This window comes from Solanum verrucosum, unplaced genomic scaffold (genome assembly GCF_900185275.1).
Source record: "Solanum verrucosum unplaced genomic scaffold, falcon-dt-bn FXZP01000244.1, whole genome shotgun sequence".
Lineage (NCBI taxonomy): Eukaryota > Viridiplantae > Streptophyta > Magnoliopsida > Solanales > Solanaceae > Solanum > Solanum verrucosum.
In genome coordinates, this window is record NW_026019999.1 from 738400 (window position 1) to 760013 (window position 21614).

The window sequence follows — 21614 nt, forward strand, 5'->3', positions numbered from 1 at the left end:
AATGAGCAACTTGAGAAAGAACAAGAGAGGGATCAAAATATGGCAAAGATGATGACCCAACTTTATATTTTAGCCAAAACGTCATGGGTGTTGGTGCTAGGAGTACAAATGTTGTGGGTTTTCGTTGTGTAAACCCCGATGAGGTCAAGTTTGAAGTGTTGTACAATGAGAAAGTGAACTTCCTAGCCACCAAGGAGGAGATTATCATGCAAACTACCCAAGGAAAAGTGGTAACCAAGGTTGGAACAGAGATGAGAGCTGAAGAGACCGTGATATAGAGTGGCGTGAACTTAACACCACTTGGAAGGAAAGAGATGGGAAAGAGGATAGGTATGTACCTCCCCACGAGCGTCAAAAGCCCAAAGATTTTGAGGGTGGTTGGACTGAGGACATGCTCTCACGTATTCTGAACAAGGTTGAAAGTTCCAATAAGGTATTAAAGGAAAGGAAAGAGGATGTATCGACTCTTAACAAGACGGGGACCTCTCATTCCGTCTCTATCAAACAGTTGGAGACCCAAATGGGTCAGATTTCTTCGCATCTTAATCCCAGACAACAAAGGGGTTGCCTAGAGATACTATGGCAAGACCTAAGAACGAAACTTGAGTGGGGACTTGCGTCATGCCACGACGTTAACTAAGGCACTTCTTGGAAGGAGACCCAAGATTTTATTGCTTTATGTTTGTTTTTGGAATAACGGGTGTTGATTGTGTAGGTGAAAAGTGGAATGTGTTTGTAAAGTGCAGGTTGGCGAGCCAAAAGTCCAGTCGGCAACTAACCAAAGAAGTCGGCAAGCCCGACTTGGACCACTGTTGGACTCAAGAATATGTAAGGATGGAGTATATAAAAGTCGGCGTGCCAATGGACAAGTTGGTGAGCCCGACTTTTTCCGGAGAGTGGACCCCCAAATTAATTGGAGGTTCTGTATAACACGGTGAGGTAAGTACCCACTCGGCGTGTCGTTGAGTGGTTCAGCGAGGACGACTAATATTGCCAAAAGGGCCGCGAACTGAACGGTTTTTAAAGGCCAAAGGTTTAGAATTTCAAACTTTTGCATATTCACTCACTTTTAGCCTCATACAATCACACCCGCACTATATTGATTCAATATTCTTTCACTTTTACTACTTTTTGCCATTGATCTCATGTTCGGAGTGTGATTTCATTTCCGCCTTGCATTTCAAACTATTAATTTGGCATAAAGGTTGGTTTTCCTAATCCCGAACTCCTAAACAATGGTTGAATTTGAATGCAATTGTTTAAATTTTATTGATGTGTGCTGCACTTGCTATGAAATCGTAATTGTTGGCTTGCTTGGCTATTTTAGTTTTGATATCGTGCCTGAAATGCTTATATTGTTGATTTCCAAGTTTCGTTCTTTAAAATTGATCATAAATTTTTGGGTTTTGGTATTTTTGTTGTTGGGTCTAGTCAGGTGAAATCTGACTAACCCAAATTGAGCTAAATGACATTATTTTCCCAAAGATTGAGCATTTGAGGTCATTTTTTAATATAAAAGTCGTAAAATTGCCAATTTGGCCAAATCGGGGGGAGTGTTAGTACCCCGGTGGCATGGTTCGTATGGGCCTAGGGTTAGTTGAATAAGTATGTTGTTTGATTTTATTTTTGGGGTTTGCGGGCATTATTTTGGGAAATGGGGTGAAAAATTGACACATTGGGCAGTTTGGCGAGCTGGGTCGAACTTGCCGAACCACTCGGCAGTTCGCTAAAGTCCCCCTTGATCGGCTTTAATTTCATGATTGGGCTTAGTGTGAGTGTGTAACTTTTGGTGGGAAGCCTGAGCTCACAGAGTTCACTGGGTGACTCACCGAAAGTCTCAATTGATGGCCATTTTTGCGCCCCTAACCCCTAAAACATATTGTAACCTTCAGATGGCTAGTCTGAGCTCACCAAGTTGTGTCGGTGATTCGCTGAAAAGCCTTGATCGTCACTGACCTGCCATTTTTCTGGGAATTTTTCGATCCAGTCCTTTCAGAGAGCGAGCCGATCGATTCGGCGAGCTTTTCTGCAGCCAGTTTTCTACATTTTTCTTGAATTGTTTCTAACTTACTTTTGTTTGTTTTGTAGATATGGCTAGGACCAACATGGACGACAGTGATATGCTACCCCGCAAACGAGCACGAGGTATCGTAATCAATGAGGGAGCAGTTGCTTCCTCAAAAATAGGAAAACAATCACCTCAAAAAGGAGGCAAGGGAAAGGGTAAAACTCCCGTAGCAGAAAGACCAGAGCTCAACTCTGAAAGTGATGGGGAGTCCTTTGATTCACGGGCTACATTCTATAAGCCTGAGGATGACCAACCTTTTCAATCCTGGCAAGCTAATATTCGTTCAAGAGTTCATCAAGGTCCGTCTAGGAGCCCAGAGTCTACCCCCTCTACTAGTGATATACTGCAAGCTCTGGCACAAACGGTGGTTCCAGCACCACCAGTTCAGGATCCTTTTCCCCAGCTACTCATAAGGCTAAAAGACGAGGGATTGAGGATAATTCTTGAGGAGAAGTAGTTGTCTACAGATGAAGTGGTGGACAGGTACCCTACATTGTGGGATACTCTCCGGTTCCACATATTTAAAATATTTACCAGGCACCGACGCCTATATATCCCCACCTGGGTTCATGAATTCTACATTGCGTACAATGATCTAGTGCACCAAGGGAAGAAGAAGGTTAGTTCCTTCAGATCAGTTAGGTCTGCATTGGTCCAGGGGAAATAAGTGGGGTGCAGCAGCGATCATATCAATGTTGTATTTGATAGAGCTAATGGGTTTGAGCACGTGTACGAGGGTCTAGCTACAGCTCAGTCCCTGGATGATGTAAAAGGCTGGCTTTCTCCCCTAATTCCTCACACCACCCCGAGGTGGATTGGAGTAGGAGCTTCGATTGAGAAGAAGGACTTGAACATTGCCGCTCGGTGTTGGTTCAGGTTCATCAATAGTTCCATCATTCCCTCACAGAATGAGTCCATCCTCGGCCTGTCTCAGATCCATGATAGCGAGGAAGACACTAAACTTGGGACTGATTATTGAGTAAGAGATGGCCATGAGGGCCAAACAACGCCAGAAGTCCCATCCTTTCTCGGTCATAATTATAGAGCTATGCCAGCGTGCTGGACTTCCTCGCGACAAGAAGAGGGACATAGAGGTCACCCCCACATCTTCCAGAGATATCTCGTGCATGGAGGCCAAGTACACTTAGGATGAGGCAGATAGAAGGAGAGTGGCTCTGGTGGATGCATCCTTGAAGGTTAATGTTGATTTTATACCTGCAGTGGCATCTTTGCCTACTCTGACCTCCGGAACTTCTGGTACACCTACCTCTACTTCTTCCGAGGCTCTAGTTCTTCTGCTGCTTTTCAGCCCACTAGGATTACTCAGGCTATCATCCTCAAGATGGAGCACCTAGCCCATTTTGTCGATGTGCAGGCTACCCGACTAGAGGAGGACGTGTCGTGGCTTATTGAATGAGCCATCTTAGCTGCGTTGACGCCCTTTCAGACGTCGATTGATGATCTCACAGCGAGAGTAGAGGTCTCTCAGAGAGGACATAGTGTTACTTCAGAGGTGATGGCTTTGAAAGCCGAGGTTTCATATTTGGGAAAGGATGTGGACTATCTGAAGTCCACATAATTCACATCCCTATTTGATTCAACTGAGGATCGGGATGCTTCGACTAGTTTTGACATGCCTCCAGCAACCATTGGAAATGTTCCTATGGATGATCTCGCAGCTGATGAGTCAAAGGAAAAGATGGATGAGGATCAGTTGGATGCTTAAGAGGGGACTATCTATGGAGACCTGCCGGATATTGAGGAAATGATTGTACAGTCGTTCATTCAGACATCGCTGACAGAGACCTCCATGGTAGGCTCTAGTGGAGCCAGTATTGATGTGACCCTGGGCATTGATGCCCCGATAGATGGAGTGATTGTGTAGATAGGATCTTTCTTTACCTCCCTCTCTATCATTGAGGACAACTATTTTTTGTTTGTGGTGGGGTGAGGTATTTCCATACCTACCTCTTGTGATTATATTTTGTATATGTTGGGTTTTTGTGTTTTGAATTGTGTGTTGATATAGTCATGTGGATGTTTGAGCTTATGGCTCCTAGTTATGATTGAAAATGGTTTTTGACATGTCTGAAAACTTTTGGCACCTCTTATTATGTGTGAATGTGGATGTTCTTGTGCAAATTTGAGCATCGGTTATGATCAATATCGATGACTTAAATAGTGCTATTAATTAAATACAAATAAATGTGTGGCTACGATGAGGTCAAATGAAGTTGCACAGACAATGTGTGGAGTTTTTGCATCTCGTTGTGACTAGCCGGTTATCAAATGGAGTCTCTTGTCATAAACATTGCACACTAACGAATGTTTGGAGTCTCATTTGATATTGGTGACAATGCCTTTTGTGATGAACTTACCGTGAACGTTGTGTGATGACACCTAGAATTTTCCCCATTGATCTGGTTGACTTAGTGATGCAAGCTCTTGAAATGATCTTAGGCAACAATTTTGAAGGGTGAAACAATTTGACAATATACCTCTTTTGTGTCCAACCTTGTGAGATGTGTGAACCTTGCTTGAACCAACTTTGAGCCTTACCCTTTTCTTGGAAGAAACTTGAGCGATTGGGACCCCTCTTTATCCATTCACCCATAATCCTCATAAAGTGTGGTTTGTGTGAATAACCAACTTAGACCAAAAGCCTAAGTTAGGGTGTGGTGAAAAAAGAAGGTAAATCAAGAATGTGAAAGTTCCCCCTTCTACCAATGGACATGGAAAAAGATGGAACCCCTCCATATAAAAAAAAAGAGAAAGAAAAAGAATGAAAAAGTTGTGAAATAAAGTTATGAAAATTGCAAAAGAAATGGGGTGTCCGGTATTCCTTTGGAAGTTCAGTAATGGGGTAAATGTTAAGCATGATTCAAATGTTGAAGGAAAGGAAGAAAGTGATGTTCAGCCCACATTTCATGAGGGTGGAAACAACTGAGCCTAAAATGATCATACATTTACACTCATCCCCGTTACAATTCTTGAAAACACCTTTTTGATCTTGAGTAAGCTGAAACTAATGTTTATAGGAAAATAAGGGCAACCCTAAGGTTGAAGTCATGCATGTGTTCATCCATGTGAGTGCAAGAGTTGTAGGTGGTTCTAGATCAATAATTTTTTGAAGAATTGTGTGTGAATATGGAATCATCCTTGTTGTGAGGGAATTTAAGTACCTTTGTTAAACTTGAAGTTGCATTTGAAGAAAGTATTGTAAACTAGAGCATCTTTGATAATGGTGAGTCACAACTTAAATCTTTGAGTGCACAATTGATCCTTGCATGAGTAAGTTGAGTCTTGTTGTGAGCATTCATGATTGAGTCTTTTGTAGCACTTTTTGAGACATCCTTTTTGAACTGTTGAACTTGAGTTTTACTTGAGGAGAAGAAAAAGTTTAAGTTGGGGGTATTGATGAGTCCGAGATTTGGACTTATTCAGGGCATTGTTTATATAGATTTAGTGTACTCAAATGCTTATTTTTTGCTAATAACTGATGTTAAATCCTTGATTTTACAAGAATATGGATTGAGGAACAAAGCAAGGACACTAACAGGCAAAAAGGAACAAAACAGGTTGAAGAATTGAAGATGGGCTAGCCTGAAGATCACCAAGGGCACTCGCCGTGTCGCCGAATGGCTCATCAGACCACCTAAAGTTCCAGTGTACCAAGCCCCAAAGGGAAGATCCAAGTTGGCGATGAAAAAGAGCAGTTGTACGGCGAGCCCGACTTACTTTACCGAATGAGATTTCGTATCTTATTTCTGCGACTATAAATACATTTTGGCACATTTAGTTTAGTATCTTTTATCAAACAATCTTTAGAATATTTTATTTTAAGTTTTGAGCACCTGGAGACAGTTTTCTCTAGTTTTTCTTCGCTTTCAGGGATTGAAGAAATTTACTTTTGAGAAATTAGACGTGGGTCTTTGAAGTTCATCAAATTGGATCATTGTTAGGACGGAATCACTTGTAACGACCCGGAAAATGATAGAGTGAAACTAGAGCCTCACATGTGAGTTTGGAGTCGAGAACTTAATGAAATGGTTATAATTGAATTTGACCCAAAAAGTTCTTAAAATGTGCTTCGGAAGTTACCGGAAACTTGTTTAACTGTATATAAAAAGATCCGTTTCGTTTTTCGAAAATCCGACTTCATATTCTCGTTTAGGGGGTCAAATTGAGTGGGAAATGGGTCTAACCCAAATTTTAGAGCAACCGTATCAAAATCCAAAATTTCCAAGTGAAGCCTTTTTCGAGGGTCTACTTTGGAGGGTCATATCTCCTAGCACACAAATTATTTGGTGGCCAATAATATATCCATGGAAAGCCCTTGGAGTTAGCTATCTAACGCACTTCGTTTCACCTCATTCGGAGTTCGGACGAAGAAGTTATGCCCATTTTCGTAAAATCTGTCCGGTAGGAAATGGCAATTTCCAGTATGCGGGGTTACTGTTCACCCGCCTCATTTTCTTTTCCAAGTGTTGGACCATTTTTTTCAAAGGACTTATATTATTTCCTAGATACCATAATCCAATTCCCATCCCTAAAAAAAAACATTTCCCTCTCTCAAAAACTCTCTCAAAACCCCAAGGAAGCTCAAGGTGAAAGATGGAGCTAGGGTGGATGGTGGCTATTGATTTCTTCACCAATTTCGTTTGGTTCTTGAAGATTAAGGTATGGGGATCCTTTATCCTTGATCATTCTTTCTTTCAAGGAGCCCAATCAAAAGGTTTTCAAGGTCTTTCAAATACACCAAAATCCTATTTCGAATTCTAAGCATGGGTCCTTGCATTAAATGATTTCCAATGATGTTTTATGTTGTTATTAATGATTATTGATGGTTTTAGGAAAGAAATCTTCATGAACCCATGCCTTTACAAATTCTCTAAATTTGGCCTAAAGTGGGTGTATTGATTTGTATAAATTGTTGTGGGCTGTTCATGTATGTATTTATCTATGTTGAATTGTTAAGAATTGTTATTGAATTGAAGGATGTGGGATGTTAGCCTTGAATGGGCAAAATTGTGAATTGGTCTTCATGTTGATTATGGGCTTATGCTTAGCTTAGTTTGTATAGTTGAATGTTGTTATTATCATTGTTATTGTATTGTTAATTGTTGGAATAGGAGGATGATGAAGATTGCCATGGAAAGAGGGTAAGTTGATCAAACTTGATAAATATTGTATAATTGGCATGAAATTGAGTATTGTGGCTTATGGCCTTTGAAAAGGGTGGTAAGATAGCTTGATCTCTTAGTATTAATATAATTGTTATTGGTTGGTTTGATCCACCTTTGGTGGAGGTGGTTATTTGTTGTATTATTGTGAATTGAGGCCATGAAGGGCATTATATGAATGTTATTATATTGTTGTATTATTATACACATATGAGGCTATATGTAAAGTTTTATGTGAAGCTATATGTGAAGGAATGATGTGAATGAGTTTTATGTGAAGTTATATGTGAAGGAATGATGTGAATGAGTTTTGTGTGAAACTATATGTGAAGGAATGGTGTGAATGAGTTTTATGTGATCTTGTGATGATCCTATTTTACGTCAACATTACTGAGCTAATAGAAGTTAAATAAGCTATGTAATTGTATTTCTAAGGTTGATATATATGTATGTTGTTGGTGGGCTGATTTATATGGATTTTGGAATTGGTTGGACTTAGTATTCTTGAAATACAAGATTTCATTTACATGAACAATAGCCCACCTTGTGTTTGATAAAATGCCCATTTATAGAATTCTTAGGAAATGGAAGGTCCAATGTACGTCCTATGAATCGGATGGTTATATAATTACTGGAAATGATGATGAAATGGACACATGTATATTGTTTTCTCTATATAAGTGTTGTGAGTCGACCAAGCCTAGTACGGGGGGTAGTAGGCCCGTATAACCATATCGAGGGGTTGGTACCTTGGTTGCCTAGTACGGGGGGTAGTAGGCCCGTATAACCATATCGAGGGGTTGGTACCTTGGTTGCCTAGTACGGGGGGTAGTAGGCCCGTATAACCATATCGAGGGGTTGGTACCTTGGTTGCCTAGTACGGGGGGTAGTAGGCCCGTATAACCATATCGAGGGGTTTGTACCTTGGTCCCTAGCTCGGGGGGTGGTAGGCCCGGGTAACCACATTGAGGGGTTTGTACCTCATTCGCCTCTCCAAGGGGGTGGTAGGCCTTGGAAATACTATATTGATGGTCACTCACCACACATGTACTATGCCCCACTAAATATGATTTATTTTATGTAAGCATCATTATACATATCATCTCATTAATATGCTATCTATCGGGTATGATTATGCACTTTGCCTATAAAGTCCTTATCTAAGGTAATCTTGGGGAACACTTAAGTGTGCTTGAAGAGGATTGTGTGGGCGGTCACTTCTTGTCTCACTCAAGTGTGTCTTAAGGTTATATTAGGTAGAGGTCCTATGGTAATGAAATGACATGTGTCCTTCTAAAGTTAAGCATGGGTTGTATATGGATTTATGTTAAGTATATGTATGGTTGGTTATGGTCTAATATGTTAATGTTGACTTGTATTATGTCTCTTATACTTGTAAAGGAAAGGTTTTATCAAAGGACATGAAAGCATACATTTCTTGTAAATGTCCGTTGTGCATATTTTCTTGCATGGTCTCCATACTTAGTACTTAATTGTGCTAACCCCTTTCTTTCGCTTTTGACTAAAGTGTAGGGATTTGGAGATGGTGATATGTCATGGCTACTTGATAGGTTTTTAAGAGTTGAAGATGAAGACTTGTGAGTCCTCATAGATTCGAGGGCAATAACCAACATGTTCTTTTTATGTCTCTCTAGTATTTGCTTAGGTTTTGAGTGGGCTTAGTCCCAATGTTATATTCAAGTATTAGATGGTTTTGAGACATATTGTATAAAGTCTAGAAAGTCTTCCGCTTGCTATTTATTGAAAGTATCTTCGTGTGTGAAGAAAGTTTTTAATTCCTTATAGTTTTGGTGTCTATGCGATGAATGAATGCTAAGAGGCTTGTATTAGACCTCTTCGAGGTCGAGTACGCCGGTTACGACTAGGGGGTGCTCCCGGGTCGTGACAAACTTGGTATCAGAGCATAAGTTTCCGGGATGGTCTTAGGTTGTCTCAAAACCACATCTAGTAGAGTCTTGTTCATAATGTGAAGCGCGCCACATTATGAATAGGAGGCTATTGGGTGCTAAGAAAGTTTCACTTCTTCATTCTTTTAGTCGTGCCATGGAGTTTCTCTCTATAATGTCTTCCCTTTTTTTTCATATGTGATGGTCATTTGGGTGTAACCTTTGAGGAAGTTTTAATGTTGCAAGGATTGAGGGAGAGAATGTTAGTTGTGATGCCAACTATGACTTGGTGACTTAGTAGGTGTGAGGTGAAAGATTGTGGTGATGACTTTAGTATGAATGGGATTCCTTTGGTTATGCGTGTTGTTGGTAGTATCCGGCTTAGTCATGAGGAAGTTTTGTGATGTGTTGAAGGAATTTGTGAAATGTGTGGTGATTTAGAAATGCTAGGTGTAATGAGTATAAAAGCCTAGTGTTGTTTTGATCCGACCTTAGGATGGAAGGAGGTGAATTTGAAAGAACTAGTAAGAGTTTCTCCTAAGTGGGGGAAATATGTGGTTAGATGATAAGGTCTTCAAGTGTGGTTGATGTTTATGAGTTAGGCTTGAAGGATGTTTTCATTACAAGAGGTTTAGTGAATTAAAGAGTTGGGTAAGAATGGTTTTGGTAAGATTGATGGTATTTTCATTGAGATTTTTTATGAGATGTTAAGGTTGACCTTAGTTGGGTTTACCCTTAAGTGGGGGATGGTATGTTGAGTAGTGAAGTTGTTGAGAAGTGTTGATATCCTTACCTACTTTTATATGTGCCTACTCAAGCCTAAAACAAAGAGTTCCTAGAAGCTTGGGTTATGTTTTGGAGTCTTATGTGAAAAAGTGTTTTCCATGGTCTCCTTATGTCATGCATGTTTTAAATGAATTCTTATTAAATGAGAAAATGAGTTTTCATAAATTTATGTTACTCATGTTGATGTGCATCTATAATGATTTGCCTAAATGTTGCATGAGTTGACTTATGAGCATGTTTAAAAGTGTTTTGATGATGTTGCCTAAAGTGCTTCTATGAGAAAGTTGCATGATGTGCATTTAGCATAAGTTGTCTATTTGTTTTATGAGGTGATAATGTGAGCATGCTTACTCGAGTTTTGGAGAAGGTTGCATGATGTACTTTAATGAGAAAATTGCATATTGTGTCCTTTGATGTTATGATGTGCATGAGATGATTTGGAGAAGGAAGTACCTCCAATGAAATGAAATGAGAAATGAGCAATGGCAAAGATGATACATAAGGAGTTAGTAGATGTTGTGCCTACTTTCTTGAATTGCATGAAGTTGTGTGGGACTTTCTATGTGGAGTTGATGTTTCCTCCTATATTTATGCATTTGTATTGATGTTGTATGCATGTTGATGGACTGTTTACTTGAGTCGTTACCCCTTATGTGTTTAAAGTGTCATTCGAGGACGAATGTTCCTAAGTGGGGGATAATGTAACGACCCGGAAAATGATAGAGTGAAACTAGAGCCTCACATGTGAGTTTGGAGTCGAGAACTTAATGAAATGGTTATAATTGAATTTGACCCAAAAAGTTCTTAAAATGTGCTTCGGAAGTTACCGGAAACTTGTTTAACTGTATATAAAAAGATCCGTTTCGTTTTTCGAAAATCCGACTTCATATTCTCGTTTAGGGGGTCAAATTGAGTGGGAAATGGGTCTAACCCAAATTTTAGAGCAACCGTATCAAAATCCAAAATTTCCAAGTGAAGCCTTTTTCGAGGGTCTACTTTGGAGGGTCATATCTCCTAGCACACAAATTATTTGGTGGCCAATAATATATCCATGGAAAGCCCTTGGAGTTAGCTATCTAACGCACTTCGTTTCACCTCATTCGTAGTTCGGACGAAGAAGTTATGCCCATTTTCGTAAAATCTGTCCGGTAGGAAATGACAATTTCCAGTATGCGGGGTTACTGTTCACCCGCCTCATTTTCTTTTCCAAGTGTTGGACCATTTTTTTCAAAGGACTTATATTATTTCCTAGATACCATAATCCAATTCCCATCCCTAAAAAAAACATTTCCCTCTCTCAAAAACTCTCTCAAAACCCCAAGGAAGCTCAAGGTGAAAGATGGAGCTAGGGTGGATGGTGGCTATTGATTTCTTCACCAATTTCGTTTGGTTCTTGAAGATTAAGGTATGGGGATCCTTTATCCTTGATCATTCTTTCTTTCAAGGAGCCCAATCAAAAGGTTTTCAAGGTCTTTCAAATACACCAAAATCCTATTTCGAATTCTAAGCATGGGTCCTTGCATTAAATGATTTCCAATGATGTTTTATGTTGTTATTAATGATTATTGATGGTTTTAGGAAAGAAATCTTCATGAACCCATGCCTTTACAAATTCTCTAAATTTGGCCTAAAGTGGGTGTATTGATTTGTGTAAATTGTTGTGGGCTGTTCATGTATGTATTTATCTATGTTGAATTGTTAAGAATTGTTATTGAATTGAAGGATGTGGGATGTTAGCCTTGAATGGGCAAAATTGTGAATTGGTCTTCATGTTGATTATGGGCTTATGCTTAGCTTAGTTTGTATAGTTGAATGTTGTTATTATCATTGTTATTGTATTGTTAATTGTTGGAATAGGAGGATGATGAAGATTGCCATGGAAAGAGGGTAAGTTGATCAAACTTGATAAATATTGTATAATTGGCATGAAATTGAGTATTGTGGCTTATGGCCTTTGAAAAGGGTGGTAAGATAGCTTGATCTCTTAGTATTAATATAATTGTTATTGGTTGGTTTGATCCACCTTTGGTGGAGGTGGTTATTTGTTGTATTATTGTGAATTGAGGCCATGAAGGGCATTATATGAATGTTATTATATTGTTGTATTATTATACACATATGAGGCTATATGTAAAGTTTTATGTGAAGCTATATGTGAAGGAATGATGTGAATGAGTTTTATGTGAAGTTATATGTGAAGGAATGATGTGAATGAGTTTTGTGTGAAACTATATGTGAAGGAATGGTGTGAATGAGTTTTATGTGATCTTGTGATGATCCTATTTTACGTCAACATTACTGAGCTAATAGAAGTTAAATAAGCTATGTAATTGTATTTCTAAGGTTGATATATATGTATGTTGTTGGTGGGCTGATTTATATGGATTTTGGAATTGGTTGGACTTAGTATTCTTGAAATACAAGATTTCATTTACATGAACAATAGCCCACCTTGTGTTTGATAAAATGCCCATTTATAGAATTCTTAGGAAATGGAAGGTCCAATGTACGTCCTATGAATCGGATGGTTATATAATTACTGGAATGATGATGAAATGGACACATGTATATTGTTTTCTCTATATAAGTGTTGTGAGTCGACCAAGCCTAGTACGGGGGGTAGTAGGCCCGTATAACCATATCGAGGGGTTGGTACCTTGGTTGCCTAGTACGGGGGGTAGTAGGCCCGTATAACCATATCGAGGGGTTGGTACCTTGGTTGCCTAGTACGGGGGGTAGTAGGCCCGTATAACCATATCGAGGGGTTGGTACCTTGGTTGCCTAGTACGGGGGGTAGTAGGCCCGTATAACCATATCGAGGGGTTTGTACCTTGGTCCCTAGCTCGGGGGGTGGTAGGCCCGGGTAACCACATTGAGGGGTTTGTACCTCATTCGCCTCTCCAAGGGGGTGGTAGGCCTTGGAAATACTATATTGATGGTCACTCACCACACATGTACTATGCCCCACTAAATATGATTTATTTTATGTAAGCATCATTATACATATCATCTCATTAATATGCTATCTATCGGGTATGATTATGCACTTTGCCTATAAAGTCCTTATCTAAGGTAATCTTGGGGAACACTTAAGTGTGCTTGAAGAGGATTGTGTGGGCGGTCACTTCTTGTCTCACTCAAGTGTGTCTTAAGGTTATATTAGGTAGAGGTCCTATGGTAATGAAATGACATGTGTCCTTCTAAAGTTAAGCATGGGTTGTATATGGATTTATGTTAAGTATATGTATGGTTGGTTATGGTCTAATATGTTAATGTTGACTTGTATTATGTCTCTTATACTTGTAAAGGAAAGGTTTTATCAAAGGACATGAAAGCATACATTTCTTGTAAATGTCCGTTGTGCATATTTTCTTGCATGGTCTCCATACTTAGTACTTAATTGTGCTAACCCCTTTCTTTCGCTTTTGACTAAAGTGTAGGGATTTGGAGATGGTGATATGTCATGGCTACTTGATAGGTTTTTAAGAGTTGAAGATGAAGACTTGTGAGTCCTCATAGATTCGAGGGCAATAACCAACATGTTCTTTTTATGTCTCTCTAGTATTTGCTTAGGTTTTGAGTGGGCTTAGTCCCAATGTTATATTCAAGTATTAGATGGTTTTGAGACATATTGTATAAAGTCTAGAAAGTCTTCCGCTTGCTATTTATTGAAAGTATCTTCGTGTGTGAAGAAAGTTTTTAATTCCTTATAGTTTTGGTGTCTATGCGATGAATGAATGCTAAGAGGCTTGTATTAGACCTCTTCGAGGTCGAGTACGCCGGTTACGACTAGGGGGTGCTCCCGGGTCGTGACACATGGGTTGGGTTACTCAGGCTTCGCCCTATCACTCACGATCCATTTACCCCACCCCCAACAAAAATAGATGCAATTGCCCACAATTGCATACATAGACAGTAAAAGTGAATGAATTCGAATGAAGAAAACTTGTGGCGCTAAGCGCCGGCGAATCATCAACAAGCAGGGGGATCCGGTTTCCCGGAGCCCTTTGGAACATCAGTGGGGGCACCCTCAGTAGTGCCCACCTCAGCACTCCTAGCATCCTCAGTAGTGCGCTCTGTCAAACGCTCCGCATCATCAGTGGTGCACGCAACGCCTCCCAAATTAGGTTGATCCACTGCAACCGGAGCAGAGCTCAATGCCCCTGCAGCTCTCTCACGCACCCTCTGCTGGCGTAACTTTTCATCTGCAATCGAGGTCCTCCTAGCCTCCTTCTCCTGTCGGCGCTGTCTTTTCTGAGCTTTCTCTTCCTCCGTGCGATGGGAACGGTGCCGCTTGCCCTTGGCATGGGTCGGTGCAGGCCCCTCCTCGGCGATGCCACTGAATAGAGCATCTAGCACTGTATCATCAGCCAGTGCAGTAGGAGCCGCCGGAGTCTCAACTGAAGGTGCAACAAGAATGGCATCCACATCAGTCCGGAGGCTGGCTATGTCAGCCTGCAAAACAGATAAGTCTGTGGCCAGAACTGATCGCTCGAGGACTCACAACTCAAAGGCGTCAAGCCGCTTATTAACCGCCAGGACCTTACGGTCCATCATCCCCTCCATCCTGCGCTCCAATCTAGCCTCGGACTCGGCAATTGACTTTTGCATCCAAGGCTAGATGTGATGCAGCAGTGTGGCCATCTGCGCCTCAAACTTTTGTACTCTGGCCATCGGGACAACCGTTGCGCCTAACGGTGGTGTAGACCGGGAAGAACTAGGGGCAACACTAGCTGCCTGAGAAGAGGAGCCTGGGACAGTGTCGGTGTGGTCTGGGATAATAGGGTCACCGCCCTGTGCCTGCCCCACAGTGTTTGCAAGATCGGAGCTCAAGGGGGGTACCTCAATCTGGGGCTCTCTGCGATGTGCTGCCACATTCGCGTCATCCCGAATAAGGCGGATGTCCAATGCCCCTGTAGGGTGGACTAGCCTGTCACAATGCCAGATCGGCACTCCAGAGTCCCTGCACAAGTGAAATATCAGACAGGGGAAAGGGTAAGTAGTGGAGGTCCTGAAAGCTCTCTCGTGGATCTCTGCCAGCAGCATTCGGGTAAAGTCGATCTCTACTCCCGCCACCAATGCAGCAACCATCACCGCTCTGTCCCAAGTGACCTGATTGTCAGCCTTTGTGGGCGACACTCTGTTGCGTACCAATAGCCAGAAGAATTTGGAGGTGAAGTTCAATGTGGCCTTCCGGATGCCCAACCGTGGAGCAGCGACCCATTCTACACGCTCGCCATCTGCAGCAATGTACCGGGCCAGCCATAGTATCACAGCCTCTCGCTGCTCAGTATTTCTCTGGAAAGTGCCACTCCGCACGATCTCCCAGCGGTAATCAAATTTGACGTGTTAGGAGACCATGAGTGGCCCGTGGTAGGACCATAGAGAAACCGGCTAATGGTGGCAGGTGATATATCTACCGGACACCCTCGAACCAAGGTGGAAGTGAGTGGGGCCTGCGCTAGTGGCTTTGACCGCTTGGAAATGGGCCCGCGGAGAGTGGCAGCATAGGAAGCATAGAACTCCCGGACAATCTCCTCGCTATACGTCCCTGGGTCTCGAGCCATCCAGTCACACTTGTGAAGTTTGAAAAGCCGGTGAATATCTGGCACAGTATGCAAGCTCCCCGTGAGGACTCTGCGCTCCTCTTGTATTAATCGGGCCATTTTCTGTTTGTCATTCACCATCTTTGCATCCCGATAGATCTGCCATTGACCCTCGACACACCACCTATTCAGCTCCCTGCTACCGGAGCGGGTTCATCATTCCTTGGTACAGGAATGGCCTCTGAACTAGTTGCCTCATCAGACGAGGCTGCTTGGTCATTCTCTCCAGACCCTGTGGACGATTTGGCGTTGGACCCTGTAGCATGGACCGACTCTGATTATGATGAGTGGGAGCCTGATGCATGGGTAGACTCGGAGCCGGACATAGGACCCTCTGAACTGGAAGCAGCCCCAGTTGGTGACCCGATCAGTGTGTGCTCCTCATCAGACTGGGAGACAGTGACTACGTCGGGGATCACCTTCCGGGGGGTGCTCCTGGGTGCTGCGCGAGAGGCCCTAGGGTTTAGAGGCACATATGCGGGGTCAGAGTCGTTCTCGGTGTCCTCATCAATTAACCGGAAGCTAGGGGCAACCGATTTGGACTTGCCCCGTTTCGAGTAGGTGACCATCTTCTTGGGTGCCATCGTACCTGCAGGAACGTCATTAGTGCCAAAACTAACCATATGCAGCAAAAGAACTCATGTAGAGTTGGTAACGACCCAAACTATGTCCAAAAAAATATTTTGACAGATGCTACAGAAGTCATCCACGGAGGAGATCTACGGTCCGTAGACTGATCTACGGTCCGTGGATCTCTTCCGTGGATCAGGGTGCCTGAAATATAGGTCGCAGATGAAAACCACGGAAGTGCAGAACGGTCCGTAGATGGATCTACGGACCGTAGTCCACATCCGTGGTTTTACACTTGGTGAAAATTTGCAGGTGCATCAAATGACGAACCCCATCTACGGTCCGTAGACGGGGTATCGTGGAAGCAATCAGTGCCAGGTATCATACATTTTTGGCATTTGGTTTCAACATTAACACAACCTAGTTATGCATATACACCATTGAAACATGCTAGTTCGTCATTCTTAAGATTCCTACCGATTATTATGCCCAACAATTTAGACTAGATGTGGAACCCTAAGTCGAAACTAGCATATAGTATTTACGAATACATAAGCTCACATCACAATTAAAGCTATACAATCACTATCTATCATTCCAAGGGCATTGTACTACTCAAGTTTATCATGCAATATCATCTAACAATTACCCAAGGTCAAGACCCACTCCCGACCCTCTATATTCAATCTATGAATTGAAATTCAAAGTGAAGAGAAAGTCTATTACCTTACAAGCAACAAGGAGTGGGGTGATTGCGTGATGGTACTATGATTTAGCAAGACCAAGGATTCACCTTTTCGTCACTGACCAAACACCGGACTCTTTTTATCAGATTATGGAGTGGGTTGATTATGGTATGGAAAGGGTTTAGGGAATATATGGAAGGGAGGATATTATGTGGTGGTTATGGAGTGATTTGGGGAGTTTAAAGAGTGGGAGAAACGGTTGTGGGAGCAATGGAGGGAAGGGGAATGATTTGAAACAATGGGTGTTTTAAGTAATGGGGGTCCGGGTCGGGTCAGTCAACTGTAAGGTGTGGACTCACGAGACCCCGTCTACGGTCCGTGAGTCGATCTACGGTCCGTAGATCAGGACCGTAGATCACAATTATTCTAAGACAATGTTAGGGACTTACCTGGGATCTACGGATACCATTGACGGTCCGTGGATCAAACGACGGACCGTCGATGGGGTCCGTAGACCTCTGCACCAGACCATTTTCTGCAGATTTCTTGCATGGTGTACCTGCACATGAAGCAACCAATAGGCTATTTTTTTTACATTTTCTGGACACTTTTTAGACACGGACCCTATATTACTTCTAGCCAACACTAAGAACTAAAATACTGAAACCCCTACCTACATTGATACAAAACTGCAAGTAATCAAAGAAAGCTAACTACATAATGTAAAACAGAACCCTATTGTTGGCTAGATTTTACATCTTGGGTTGCCTCCCAAGCAGCGCTTGATTTAACGTCGCGGCACGACGCAGGTATCTTGATTATTCAGACTTCATCAAGATTGCAGGCCTCAATCACTTCTTGCACAGTTTCAGCATTTCCCAGATAGATCTTTATCCTTTGCCCGTTCACCACAAACCTTGTTCCATCCTTATTTTCAAGCTCAACCGCTCCATGCGAGAGCACTTTTGTGAGCAAAAATGGCCCAGTCCACTTGGACTTGAGTTTGCCTGGAAACAAGCGCAACCTAGAGTTGAATAGCAGCACACGATCGCCAACCACAAATTCTCGCTTTTCAATTCTTTGATCATGATACCTCTTCATCTTCTCTTTGTATAAGGCTGAACTTTCATACGCTTTTAGGCGAAACTCATCAAGCACGTTCAAGTCGTTCATCCTTTGATTAGATGCAGTGCCCCAATCCAAATTTAACTTCTTCATTGCCCACATTGCTTTGTGCTCTAACTCTACTGGTAAATGACAAGACTTCCCATAAACAAGTTGGTAAGGCGACATACCTATGGGGGTCTTGTATGCAGTGCGATATGCCCATAGGCATCATCAAGCTTCCTTGACCAATCAGTTCGATTGGCGTTCACAGTCTTCGCCAATATCTGCTTTATTTCTCTGTTGGACACCTCAACTTGACCGCTAGTCTGTGGATGATAAGGAGTGGCTACATTGTGACGGACACCATATTTCTCAAGTAGTGTTTTGAACAACTTGTTACAAAAGTGAGAGCCTCCATCGCTAATAATAGCCCTTGGTGTACCAAATCTGGAGAAGATATTCTTTTTCAAGAATGCGGTGACACTTTTACCTTCGTTGTTGGGGAGTGCTACAGCTTCTACCCACTTCGATACATAATCAACCGCGACCAGAATATACTTCATCCCATATGAACTCACAAATGGCCCCATGAAATCAATGCCCCATACATCAAACAATTCGATCACCAAGATGGGATTCATAGGGAGCTCTTGTCTCTTTGAAATTCCTCCATCTCTTTGGCACCGATCACAAGACTTGGCGAAATCATGAGCATCTTGGTGGATGGTAGGCCAGTAGTACCCACACTGCAAAATCTTATGTGCAGTCCGAATTCCACTATGATGCCCACCAACGGGTGATGAATGACATGCTTCAAGTACACTCAGCATTTCAACCTCAGACACACAGCGACGAATAATCCCATCAGTACAACTACGATACAAATAAGGTTCATCCCAAAAGAATTTCTTCACATATGCATAAGTTTCTTTCTTTGGTGAAAAGACAAATCGGGTGGCACAATGTCGCTTGCCAAATAATTAGCAAAGTCTGCGAACCAAGGAATCAAATCATTAGAAGCAGCCAATACCTGTTCATCTGGAAACGCATCATTAATTTCAGCCCTATCTCCAAGCTTTAGCATGGCCTCTTCCTCTAATCTGGACAAGTGGTCGGCAACTTGATTTTCGGTTCCCTTTCTATCTTTTACCACAAAATCAAACTCTTGCAGCAACAATACCCATCTGATCAATCGTGGTTTTGCATCCTTTTTCGCCATCAAATATCTCAATGCAGAATGGTCAGTATGCACGATGACCTTAGTACCAAGCAAGTAGGAACGAAATTTTTGAATGCAAAAACCACTGCAAGAAGTTCTTGTTCGGTCACTGTATAATTCTTCTGGGCCACATTCAGAGCTTTGCTAGCATAGTAAGTAGGATGAAGAATTTTCTCACGTCTTTGACCCAATACCACACCAAGCGCCACTCCACTCGCATCACACATTACCTCAAACGGTTGTTCCCAATCTGGTGAAATAATGATAGGTGCTGTAACCAACTTTTCCTTCAACTCTCCAAATGCTCTAAGACAAGCATCATCAAAACAGAACTTATTCTCCTTCTCGAGCAGTTTGCACAAGTGATGTGCAATTTTTGAGAAATCTTTGATAAATCTCCTATAGAAACCTGCATGCCCAAGAAAACTTCTAACACCTTTTACATTGATAGGTGGTGGAAGCTTTTCTATTACCTCGACTTTAGCCCTATCAACCTCAATACCTTTTTTGAAATTCGATGACCCAACACTATACCTTCTTTTACCATGAAATGACATTTCTCCCAATTCAGCACCAAGTTGCAGTCTTCACATCTTTTGAGCACCTCGGCCAGATGTTTTAGACAGTGATCAAACGAATCACCTACCACTGAAAAATCATCCATGAACACCTCAATAGTGTCCTCCACCATATCAGAAAATATGGACATCATACATCTCTGGAAGGTCGCTGGAGCATTGCACAATCCGAATGGCATTCGTTTGAACGCAAAAGTCCCATATGGGCAAGTGAAGGTGGTCTTCTCTTGGTCTTCTGGAGCTATAGAAATTTGATTGTAGCCAGAATACCCATCAAGAAAACAATACCAACCCTTGCATGCAAGTCTATCTAACATCTGATCCATGAATGGCATAGGGAAGTGGTCTTTCTCAGTCCATGCATTCAACTTCCGGTAATCCATGCAAACTCTCCATCCAGTGACAGGCCTCATTGGAACAAGCTCATTTCTTTCATTTGGAACCACAGTCATACCACCTTTTTTAGGTACACATTGCACAGAACACGCCCAATTACTATCTGAGATGGGATAAATAACTCCCGCATCCAGCCACTTGATGATCTCCTTTTTGACTACCTCTTGCATCGATGGATTTAATCTTCTCTGGTGCTCAACACTGGGTTTATGATCTGGTATGAATTGGATTTTGTGAGAACAGATACCGGGGGGAATCCCAATAATATCTGCAATAGTCCACCCAATCGCTCACTTGAACTTCTTTAATACAGTCACCAAACACTCTACTTGCCTTGCATTCAAATCTGCTGCAATGATGACCGGCAAAGTATTCTCTTCGCCTAAATATACATACCTCAAGTGTTGTGGTAGAGCTTTAAGCTCCAATTTCGGTGCCTCCACAATTGATGGTCTTATGGGTGGGGACTCGTGATTCTTCATGTCTAGCTCATACTTCTTTGGTTTGGAGCGGTATTCACACTTATCAAGTGCGGCTACCAACTCATCATATTCTTCAATACCATCACTACCAAAATTCATCATGACTGCTGCTAGTGCCTCAACACCTAATCGCTCTTCAATTTGCACTTCTGACCCACTCTCCACTCTGTAAGTTATAGCAGATACTGTTTGTAGCTCACTATTCTGCTTCATGGATCTACAGACATTGAAAGTTGCTTCTTCATTGTTTAGTCTGAACTTCATCTGTCCCTTTTCCATATCAACCAACGCACACCCTGTGGCAAGAAATGGTCTCCCAAGTATGATGGGAACCTCAAAATCAACCTCACAGTCAAGGATCACAAAATCCGCCGGAAAGATGAAAGACTCTACTTTCACTAGCACATCATGGAGCACACCTATGGGCCTCTTCACAGTCCGATCAGCCATCAGTAACCGCATTGCAGTGGGCTTTGGATCCCCTAGACCCAACATCTTGTAAATAGATAAAGGCATGAGGTTGATGCTAGCACCAAGATCGCACAATGCCTTAGCAAAGTGTAATAACCCTATAGTACATGGGATTATGAAAGCACCAGGGACTTCCTTCTTCTGCACCAGAGATCTTGTAGCAATAGCACTACAGTGCTGTAATCTATCATCATCTTCAAAACTCACAGACCTTTTCTTTGTCACCATATCTTTCATGAATTTTGCATATCCAGGTATTTGCTCCAAGGCTTCTATCAAAGGGACATTGATAGAAAGCTGCTTCAACATAGTGATAAATCTGCGATATTTCCCATCTTCAGTCTTCTTCACTAACCTTTGAGGAAAAGGTGGTGGAGGTCTAGGTATGGGAACCACTTTCTGAGGTACCTCCACTTCTTGTTCTGTCACAACCTCTGACTTCTCTCTAACTTTCACCACATCATCTTCTTTTCTATTCTCAACTTCTACCATAGCCGGCATAGGTGGATCTACGGTTTGCTTGCCTCCTCGAGTGGTAATTGCCATACAATGCCC